The sequence below is a fragment of the Ananas comosus genome, linkage group 6, assembly GCF_001540865.1.
Source record: "Ananas comosus cultivar F153 linkage group 6, ASM154086v1, whole genome shotgun sequence".
Taxonomy (NCBI): Eukaryota; Viridiplantae; Streptophyta; class Magnoliopsida; order Poales; family Bromeliaceae; genus Ananas; species Ananas comosus.
In genome coordinates, this window is record NC_033626.1 from 7,273,330 (window position 1) to 7,284,958 (window position 11,629).

Here is an 11,629-nt window from a genome sequence, read left to right on the forward strand (position 1 = left end):
CACCTACTAGATTTGTAGTGTGAGTACTTATGAGATTTGAGATCTTAGGCGGGGTAGCCTAGTGGATTGGATAATGAACATGAATAGCACAAGTGGAATTGCATTCATACCATGATTAGACATAGTATATGTTAGCGGATTGCATGACTATGTTGCATTTATGTTCATAACATTGTTGAAGCATAATAGCATGATAGTAGGCTTGTTGCTAGATGACATTCCATGCATTGCTTGCATTTGATGGCATAGTAGAGCATAGTTGCAGTTTTATTTCTATCTATCTATCTATCTATCTGTGCCAGCTTAGACTTAGTGGGAAGATCGGCGGAGTCGGCGGCCAAACCCACCGGGAACTATATTTATATAGTTCTCACCTCATTTTGTTGTAGGGCAGAGTGCGAGCATTCCGGGAGAGGATCATGTTAAAGGCTTAGCGCTCTAGCTAGCTAGTAGAGCATTCCTATTTGTACTAGAGCACCATCGTGTGCATGGTTATAGATGACATGATGTATTTTGGATAGCTAACATTATATATGTGAGATGATCATGTATTAAATTTTGGGAGATAAAAATGTAAATCAAATCAATGTAAATGTTGAATATCAAATGTGATGTAATAGCTAGATGTATCTCTCTTTATTTCACTTATATGTTGCTTGTGATTCTTGCTCTTAATTGTATAATACTTGTGGTGCTTCGTCTTGATCATGTATGTTGATTGAGTTTATCCTGGGCAAATTCTTGTACATGATTGCTGTTGTTTAGCCTTGGGCGGACAGGAGAGGTGCTATCCCTTCGGCGTCTGCTCGACGCGCCCGAACCGAATCAAATGGGTTGCGGTCTCGAGACGTGACAAACATCCTCACTTACCTTTTCCTTTTATTACCGTGCATATCATGTTATGAGCCTAGCACCCTTTGACTTCATACTTACTGTTCTGCTTGGTTACTTTTCGTATTTATCATCATGATTTAGAAGTAGAGTGGACTATCTGTGGTGACCTATTCGATCGGTTCAATGACTCATGTCGTTTGATGACCTATGAGATCGATATACCTTGAGGGGTAGGATTGTCGGCTAGTTGCCGACGGATGATTATAGATTACACTGATCCATGATTTGACATTTATGTGATCTAGTCGGTCGGTTTCGTGACTCTTGTCGTCTGATGACCTATGAGGTCGGTGTACCCTGAGGGTAGGATTGTCGGCTAGTGGCTGACGGCTAGTTCTGGATTATACCGATGCATAACGTGACATTCTTGTGACCTATTGGTCGATTCTTGTGCATATATGTTAGTTGACGTTGAGTGGTCGATACTTGCATACCTTCGGAAGGACGTTGAGTTGTTCCATCCTAGTTGACCTGAGTGGTCGATACTTGTGTTCCTTACTGTTTGATGACCTATTGGTCGGTGTGCCCCCGAAGGGCGATGATTGTCGGCTAGTTGCCGACGGTTGGCTATTGAGCATATCAGTATCGATCGCCACATACTCGTTCGTATTTCACGAACATTAGAGGTCTGATCCACTGCAGCCCGGTGTTCTTTTTTGGAAAAGTAGTCGTACATCCGACCCGTGAGTCCAGCGGCCTAGGCTGGGTTATATGCAGGTAGAGTGGCAGTGGCATAGGCTTGAGGTCTGCGGACCGTCATGCCAGGTTTTTGATTGGGATTTTTGGGACTGATCTCGGGTTGATGCATACTTGCCCTTTGTTCTGTATTATAGTAGCGGCTAGTTATATTCCTATGTACTGTTGTTTACCCATGCATCATTGCTACTATAGTTATGATATCCATGTATGCATTCTGTTCTATTTTACAGTAGCAGTAATAACATGTTTTATTACTGGTTCCTTTCCTTCTGGCATATTAGCTACTGTATTTGTGATATCTACCTATGACTTTGACGATCTCTTTCTGCCAGTGAGTACTCATCGCCTTCGTCGGCTTGCGGTACCCACTGGGAGGGGAGATATGTGTATATGTTCTCACCCCCCACCCCCTTTCAGGTGACGTCGCGGGTCCGAGTCTGGACAGTTCGTGAGGCACGCATTTTAGCGATCGATAGAGCTACGGACCCGTCGTTTTGGTTAAATTCCTTAACTTGCCTTCTCAAATAAATAACTTAGGCATATTGGTTCAGTGGTTTACTTTATTTGGATAAATGAGATTTTTGTGAATGTAATAAAGAATTGATGATTTTTATGAGATGAAAATAATTTTCTACCCCTCATGGTGGCGTGTTTTGAAAGAAAAGGTTTTCCTGTAGGGGTGTAGTAACCCTGGAATTCAACATTTGAGGCTTATCGACAGCTTTGGAGAGTGTCGAGACAAGTCCGAGTCCTGTTGGCGAGAAATAGATGCAAACTGGACTCAGTGGGACGCGAGAGTAGAGAGTTAGCATTGCAATCTGCAAATTTCAGATTTTCAGCAATTGGTACGGGTACCACACAGATGCACCAGGGTAGGTAAGGGGCCTTTTGGTCTTTTCTTGCCTCGATCGTGTCACCCTTATCCCCACTATTCTATATAGGATAGAGAAAGGCTAAGGAGGAGATTTTTGCTGTGCCCTCTCTCTCTAGCTCTTGGCCGTACGTAACAAGAAGGGAGGCTTCGGGTGGAGTCGGATCGACGTCGACGTTGAGCCGCGGTGCCGTTCGAGCGTGCGTTCGTTGTGGTAGCGCCTTTGGGAGGCCGGGCGAGCGTGTGGTTCCGCTTCTATCGACTTCTTGCCGGATTTGGCTTAGCGTTTCGAGGTGGGTTAAAGTGATACTTACCGAATTCTACGGGTTTCCTCTTAATGCTATATGTGTCGACAACATGTATTTTTAGCTTTGTTTAGTATATTGTTTAGCTCGATTCTTGAAATTTCATGCCTATGAACTTGAATTGGAACGTAGAAAATTAGCTAAAATATGCATGTTGGACTTGGATTTTACTTAGGAGAAAACTAACATTTCGACACTGCCATTTGAACAAACTACCAGATTTAGCTCTAGGAACCGTAGTTTATTTGTATCGCCGCAGTTTGTGGGCGGTGGATATCCAGAATAGTGTAGAATAATTTTACGCTCGTGCTGGGATGCTGAGCTTATTTTTACAGCAGTGTTTAGGCTGTTCCAGACGGTCGGGTGTCGTTGAGGCTGACGGTGGACCCAGATTGCTGTTTTTGCATCAGATTGTGTCGAGGGCACGTGAGTTCAGTTGTTAGACCCTGTTTACTTGACTATAGCCTGTGAGAGTCTGATTGAGCTCGACAGAGATACGCTTGCATATTCGGTTGGGTAGCGCCCACGAGTGCCACTCCGGAGTCGAGCTTTATGCTTTTGCGTTGGTGTCGTTTAGTCCTGGTTGGACTTGCTCTCCACTGATGACCTGGTTTGGTGTCTGATTGTGTAGCTTCGACAGGCAGGACGGGTGTGTTCACAGTCCCTAGTGAGATTGGGTCAGGCTTTATATTTCCTACAGATTGTTGGTGTTCGACCGAGATAGTATAGGTGCATATAGCTGTAGATTTATTCCAGCTCTCTTACTATAGTTGTTTACATCTGTAGACTTAGTGGGTGAGTCGGTGAGGTCAGTAACGGTACCCACTGAGGACTTCTTTTTTGCAGTAGTTCTCACGCCCAGTTGTTGGAATCTTTAGCAGAACCTTCTTCTTCAGCTGCTGCTGTTGCTGATTCGGACCGTGGAAAGGGAGTCGCGAGTTAGATCCCTTCCCAGTTGCTGCTGAGCTAGAGTATACCAGCTACAGGTAGAGATAGTTTTTGAGTTCATATACATACTTTTGTTGTATCTCGTCGGAGCGAGTGTTTTATACACCAGGATGCTTGTATGTATAGTGAACTTCTGTTTATATACATATATATATATATATATATATATATATATATATAAAATTTCTTCTAGCAGCTTTATACTCCTGGTTGTAGTGTTGTTTGATTACAGGTACAGCTGTCGCTTCGTATACAGGAAAAATTTCTTTGTATACAGCGGATTTGTCGGCATGCCCGGGGAAACGAGTAATCCGGGGCGTGACAGAAACGGTTTTAAAAAGGATTTTCTGGTTTCGTGATTCTTAGTATTTCAAAATAAGTTTCCGAGTAGAAAACGTTTTAAACTAATCGATGTGGATTTATGAATATCTGTGATGAAATGAATGATGTATGTGAATTAATGGTGTTTGTATGTGGATGTTCATACTCGTGGTTGTATCTTGTACTTGTGCGACGCTGTGCAAATACAGGGGAGACTCTGTCCGTGTGAACAGTAGATACCCTATATTTGTGGCGGATCTGATATCCTCTGGGGTCAAGGTTTTCCAAAAAAAAAATTGGGCAATTTCGCATCAGTCTTTAAATTAAAAAGGGACCCCGAGGCGTGACAGGGGGGGATGGGGTGTAGGTGAGGAATAAAGAAGAGAGAGAGAGAGAGAGAGAGGGAGAGAGAGAATGACATAGGTGGAAGAGGCAAAGAAAAGGAAGTGGAAGTGAGAGAGGAGAAAGGAGGAGACTAGAAAAGAAGAAGGATGAAAGAGGAAGAGAAAGAGAGAGTGCAATGGGAGTAGAGTAAGAAAGGAAGTGAGAGAGAGAGGGAAAGAGAGAAGATACTTATAGGCTAGGGGAGCCCGCTTGCGTTGTAATGATAGTAAAAAGGAAATGTGTGTGCAAGAGAGAATAAGTGCGGTAGGGTAGGTGAAATTTGCAGCCTCCGTTGGTCGACTGAGGGGTTTAGCGTGGTTGACTGTAAAGTGGGGATAAAATTGGTCCAATTAATTGATACACCATAAATTCATTATAAAGATTTGGGCCTTTTGCATTAAAAATCATTTATTTTGTACTTTTGTAGCTCTAGTTTGCTATTTTAGATTTTGCAGATTGGATTCTTTTTTTTTTAATAAAAAATGTGACCAAATTACCTATATTCCAATATACAAATAAAGTATGCATATTATTTTTTTTTGGAAAGTACAACAGACAAATATTGCAATGTTTAGAAAAGTATATTACACTTTTTCTTTTTTTTTGAAATTTAGTTTTTTATTTTCAAATTAGATGATGTTTTCATTTTTCGAGAAAAAAAAAATATAATTATGACTTATTTATTCTATTTTTCAAGAAATAATATGTAAATTTTATCTATACATTGGAAGAGTAGTAATTTGGTCAAAAAAAAAAAAAACAAACTAAGCATGCAAAATCCATAAAAGTGGAATAGATATGAAAAAGTAAAAAATCAATAGACTTTTTTATACAAAAAGGCCAAAATATTTCTAATGCCTTCAAATCTAGTCTAGATATTAACTATAAACAAAAATATTTGGTGGGTTCTCCTCACCACTCCTAACAAGGGTATGTTGATAATTTATATGCAAATCATAAAATATGCAAAATATAAATGTCATAGAAGATTGGAATTTAGAAATATTAATTGTGCAATTAATTTCTTTTTGGTCAAATCAAGAGAAATTGAGATTTTTTTCTACCAAGGGTATGTTGGTAATTTACATACAAATCAGAAACATTCAAAATGTAAACATCATAGAAGAATAGAATTTATAAATCAATTGTGCAATTAATTTTTTTAGGTCAAATTAAAATAAATTGAGATTTTTTTAAAAAAAAAAAACTTCAAAAAAGAATTTAAAAAATGTAATTAGCGCTACAGGAAGGAATAATGTTGCTTCAAAACGCATTTATTTAGAAAATTTTTAAAAAATTAAACTCAACTAATTATTAAATATTTTTGAAAATTAGTAAACTTTAAATTTGCTTTTAGAAATAAAAAAAATTAGAATTTCTTCAATTAATGAAGGACTAAAAAACCGAATATGTGATATCTTCATCTTTTAGGCTTTCGAGAAACGAGGTATGGAGGAGATGTATATTCTCCAACAAACGAGGTATGGAGGAGATGTATATTCTCCAACAAACGAAGAGGTTTCTCCAAGAAACAAAGAGCTAAGAGTTTCGATGAAGAGATACTTTTTCTAAAAAACAAAGAGATTTCACCAAACAACGAAAAAATTGCTCCTAAAAACGAATAGGTTTAATAGAGGAGTGTGAATTTTGAATAAATGCAATAATATTAATAAATATTAAATATTAGTAAATATTGATGAATTATTTTTTTGATTTCTCTATGTTTTTTTTTTATATAAGAAGGTATTGTTGCCATAAGCAATAGCATCTATTAGGGCTTAAATTTAAAGAGAAAAAAAGCTTTTAGATGGAGATATCCTGGATATTACGTGGATTTAAACCAAGTTGGTGATATTTATTTAAGGGTTATTTGCATACATGTCCCTGCAAACATAGCGAATTGCAGATATATCCCTGCAAAACGAAAACTCTATAAGTTGTCCCTGCAAAAGTCACAAGTTATGCAGATATGTCCCTACTGTTAGAATCTGTTAGAAAATTTTCTTTAACCATGGTTAAAATACTTAACCATGGTTAATTATAATGTGAATTTATGGTTTTACCCTTCTTCCTCTTCCTCCTCTCTTCTTCCCTCTTTTTCGTCGCCGGCGAGGGAGATGCGGCGGCGGCGGCGGCGGACCCTCTCCCTCTTCCTCTTCCTCCTCCTCTTTCTTCTTCTTCTTCCTCTCCCTCTTTCTCTTCCCTCTTCTTCATCGCCGGCGAGGGAGATGTGGCGGCGGCGGCGGACCCTCTCCCTTTTCCTCTTCCTCCTCCTCTTTCTCCTTCTTCTTCCTCTCCCTCTTCCTCTTCCCTCTTCTTCGTCGCCGGCGAGGGAGATGCGGCGGCGGCGGCGGACCCTTTCCCTCCTTCTCTTTCTCCTTCTTCTTCCTCTCTCTCTTCCTCTTCCCTCTTCTTCGTCGCCGGCGAGGGAGAAGATGCGACGGCGGCAGCGAACCCTCTCCCTCTCCCTCTTTCTCTTCTTGTTTCTCTTTCCTATTTTTCTTCCTCTCTTTCTTTTTCTTCCCTCTTCTTCGTCGCCGGCGAGTCCCACCCGCGCCGTCACCGCCGTCCGCTCCGGCGGCCTGAAGAGGAAGAGAAAGAGAAGGGGGAAGAGGAATATTTTTGGAGAGACATATTTGTGAGGGTAAAAATATCAATTTACAAATTCGCTGTTAAAAAGTTAACAATTCACTAACGGATGTTAACCAGAGGGACATATCTGCATAACTTAGGACTTTTGCAGGGACAACTTATGGAGTTTTCGTTTTACAGGGATATATCTGCAATTCACTATGTTTGTAGGGACGTGTATGCAAATAACCCTAATTGGTCTTCATACACTTATTGAGCAGTTAGTTTTGAAAAAATATTTTCTTTAATTTTTTCTTAATATGCATGCTTTGGTGAGAAATGTTTTTTAGTCATACTTGTTTGTATACAATAAAATTATACTTGTATTAATCTTTTTTATTTGCTTTCGTATTTTTCACTGGTTCGATGAATTAGTTGTATAGTAATATATTTTCACTTTGTAAATTAATCTCTTCTCTTCTTTTTATGATTCTATTTTCTAAAATTTTACTAAAATTCTTAAAAAAAAATTCCTTCGATGGTTACTAATTCTTTAATTTTTTCTATTTTATTTAGAATATGCATGTCATTAGCATATAGTTATATTCAACTTTGGGTTGATGATGAGGAAGGTGTGCAACTACCAACTGATATTTTAATGAAAATTTTCACTAGAGTTGATTTGGCTACTCTATATTCTTTTCGAGCTATCTTTTTCTACTTCAACAGAGCAACTTACACATTTGAATTTATATTGTGTCGTTGTCCAAGGTTGCTTGGAACATTTGGCTTGTTTGTACAACAATTCGATATAAGTTTACCTGTGGAATTTACCCTAGCACATAGCACTTTAGTTTTGCCAAATTTTAACTTGGGATTTATGCCTAAGATTGTTCATATTCTTTCATCCTCGTTGAATAGATGTTTGTTATTTTCAAATAAATAATAATCTTCAGTATTCAAGGTTCTATATATGTCGTCCCACTAGCAAAGAATGGGTTAAGCTATCTAATCCTAGGACTAGGTACCACTCCAAAGGTTTTGCTTTGATCGTGCATGGGTCCTCACCTCACCACTATAAAATTCTACGATTATGTTGTTTGCATTTTTCTAGATCAAATTTGGTCAGTGAGTTGTTTGATTCAGTAAAATGGAATTGGCGATGGTGTGGTGAAACTTGTCTAGATGCAACTCATTATTTAGGTTTGGAAGGACCGTTTTCAGTTGGCCGGTATTTGTATTGGATGGTAAATACTTCTAAGATCTTTGTGTTTGACTTACGGACTTTTAATTCGCATTTCAAAGAACTACCAAACCAAGCTTGCTATTATCCTATATATCGTTGCAAAAATGAGTTGGCGAGCTGCGATGGAGGCCTTGATTTACTACATACATGTCTGGACACAATGTATATTTGGAATCTATCATCATACAACTCAGCTTGGGTTTTTGTTGCTAGAGCACGTCTCAGTCCCTTATTGGTAAATTCTATATTCTACAGTCCGACAATTTTTCGAACATATGATAAAATATTTTTGGTGACCGTCGATTGCATTTTCATTATGGACATACACGATTGTGCTGTTGAGATTTTGAGCTTGAGTAATAATCATCCAATTGGAACAGAGATCTATATTTATCATTATGTATTTTCTGGCGAGAGAATTATTTGGAATGAAAGAACTCCTTCTAGATATAACGGCAACTGAGTTGTTCAAAATAATCGCATTCAGTTACAGTAATATAATAATTTTTTTGTAGCTTTCTCAAGCAATGTATAGAAATGTTGTTTGATGATATTTCTAGCATTTTGTTTGCTTCTCTAAATGTTTCAGGATTTTTTTGTTCTTTCTTTTTTTTTGGGGCTTATAGTGCTGATGTATAAAACAATTTTTATATTACTGCAAATCTTAAGTTTGACTATTTAAAAAGTTCCTAAAGCTTAAATTGCTTTTCGCTATCTTTGATATTTTTCACACAATTTCTTTAACAGAAGGTAATTTTACAAAACCATTTTTAGCGGTTAATTAAAACCTTTTACACAACCTTTAAATCATAAATTTAAAACACAAATTCAATTTCGAATTGGCAAATTTCAAATAGCAACACATATAATGAAATAAAATACGAATTTGGGTTTAAGTTAGGATAAAAGTTAATAGAGAAATTCAAATATTTTTACGTAATTAATATGTATGAGTATATTTAATAATAGGATAAGAAAAATGTCATATAAATAAAATTTCATACATATTTATTAAATATCCGTCAAGAAAATTTGTAAAAGGCGATAAAGAGATTTATTAATGCTTAAAAAATTAATTTCAAAAAATAACTTCCGATACAAGTGAGGGAAAACTATTTAAATGATTATTTGTGTAAATATTAAATGTACATTATAAGTTTAGATTTATATTAAAATTCGAATAATTTTTTCAAAATTTAGATTGTACATCTAAATTGGCTTAAAAGATTACGAAAAAAAATAATATATATAAGCGCAATTTTGTTGAATTATATGAGGGTAAGGAAAGTTTGAAGTTTAATTTAAAATTTACAATGTTCATCCAAATTGGCTTTAAAAAGTTATTAAAAAATTACTATATCAGAAACATTTGGTAAAATTATATAATTTACCAAAAAAAGGGGCGAGGAAATATTACTATTTAATTTTTATTTGTAAAGGATGATGATTACTCCTCGTGCGTCAATAAATAACTAGTGAATCCAAATTAAAGCACGCTATTTATTTAATTAAGAAGAAGATATTTCTATTAGGGTCTCCGTAAGGAATTATTTATGTATTTGATGACGAAGACTAAGACAATGGAATTAGAAGGAACTCAACTCTTCTTTTATTTACTTCATTTTATTTCCGACTATTGTCATATATGGATTTATGTTTTTATTTTGCTATATTTTCTATCCATAGTACTTATATGTATTTTGTTTATAGTTTGTAACATTTGATACTTTTTTTTAATTTGACCTATTTAAATATATTATATATTTATTAATTTGTTAATACATTTAATTAGATTAGCAAGAAAAATAGGTGCATAACCGACTGTCCCTAGAGCAAGTGGCAAAGGGCTTGGTGGTTGGTACCCGAGACCCAAGTTGAGAGAGGAGAGAGGAGAGAGAGAGTGAGCAGATGGAGGAAGGGGGTGGAGAGGTTGGAAGGCGGGGGTGGGGCCTGCATGTGCGGCCGGGCCCGCACCCCAGCGCGCGATCTCGAGGAGAGGAGAGAGAGGCTCTTCTTTCCTCCCTCTCTCCCTCTCCCTCCTCACCCGGCCATCTCCCTTTTTCTCCCGCGTCTATCTCCCCCTCTTTTCTCTACCTCCCTTTCCTCCCTATCCCTCTTTTCTCCCTCTTTACACTGCTCTCGATCTCGGACTCGGCCGCTTAGTGGAGAGCCAGCGGGCGCCGGCCGCGGGACGGGCGAGGGACGGGAGTGAAAAATACCGGCGCGTGCACAGCGTGGCGGAGACGGGAGCAGTGCAATGTGTGCGCTGGCACGGCGCGGAGCCGAGGAGGAGAAGCCAGGGGGCCTGCTGTATTGCGGAGGAGCAACAGAGAGAGAAAGAGAGAGAGGGGAGACGAGAGGAGAGGAGAAAGAGAGAGAAGAATTTTTAAAATTTTACAAATTTCAAATTTTATATTTTTAATTTTTAACTTTTAAATTTATGTTAACTATAATATATATTATCAATTTAAAGTTTCAAGTTTAAAATTTTAATCTCTACACTTATAAAATTAAATGTTAATTAATTATTTATCTAATATTAGTTATAATATATAATAATTATTTATTTATATATACATATAGTAAATCGGCGCTTCCATCTTCCAATTTTATTTTATTCCTCTCTATATAAAAATATATCTTTTACTTGTTCTCTCTCCTTTGTAATTTTTTGAAAGTTTAAAATTTTTAAAATTAGAATATTGAAAAACTGAAACAACGTATAAAAAATAAATGACTAACATTGAAACATTAGAATAATATTAGTTTTGTTTCAAAATATTTTGTAAAATTGCATAAATTTTCCGCGCGAACGCCCGCGGACCTTCACTAGAGTAAATAATGAATCGGAGTTCCTTCCGAAGCCTCCCGTCATTTGGCGGCGGGGCTTCGGTGGGACCACCCCATTTTTATTTTTTTTCCGTCTCTTCACTCTCTCTCTCTCTCGTACCCCTCGACTAGCCTCCTCTCTACTCTCCTCCCCCCCCTCCCGCAACCCTCTCTTGTCTCGCGCGCGCCGCTGGCGGCGCGGTCGCGCCGCGCCCCCGGTTTCTCTCTCTCTCTCTCTCCTCTCCCTCTAGTCCACTTCCTCTCTCTTTCTCTTTTTCTCCTCTCTCTCTTCTCCTTCCCGCGCGGGCACCGAGGCACCGAGCGCGGCCGCGGTCCCCCTCCCCCTCGGGGCGCTGGGAAGAGAGAAAGAGAGAAGAGAACGAAGAGGAGGCTGAAGGCGGCGGGGGGAGACAGGGGGGGTTGCATGCGGTGCGGCCCCCGCCCCTGCGCACGAGAGGAAGGACTGAGCTAGAGGAGAGAGCGAGATGAGGGAGGGGGGGATGGAAATGGGAACGTAAATAGAGACGAGGTGTTGATTGGAGAAGAGAGAGGGGCGGAGGG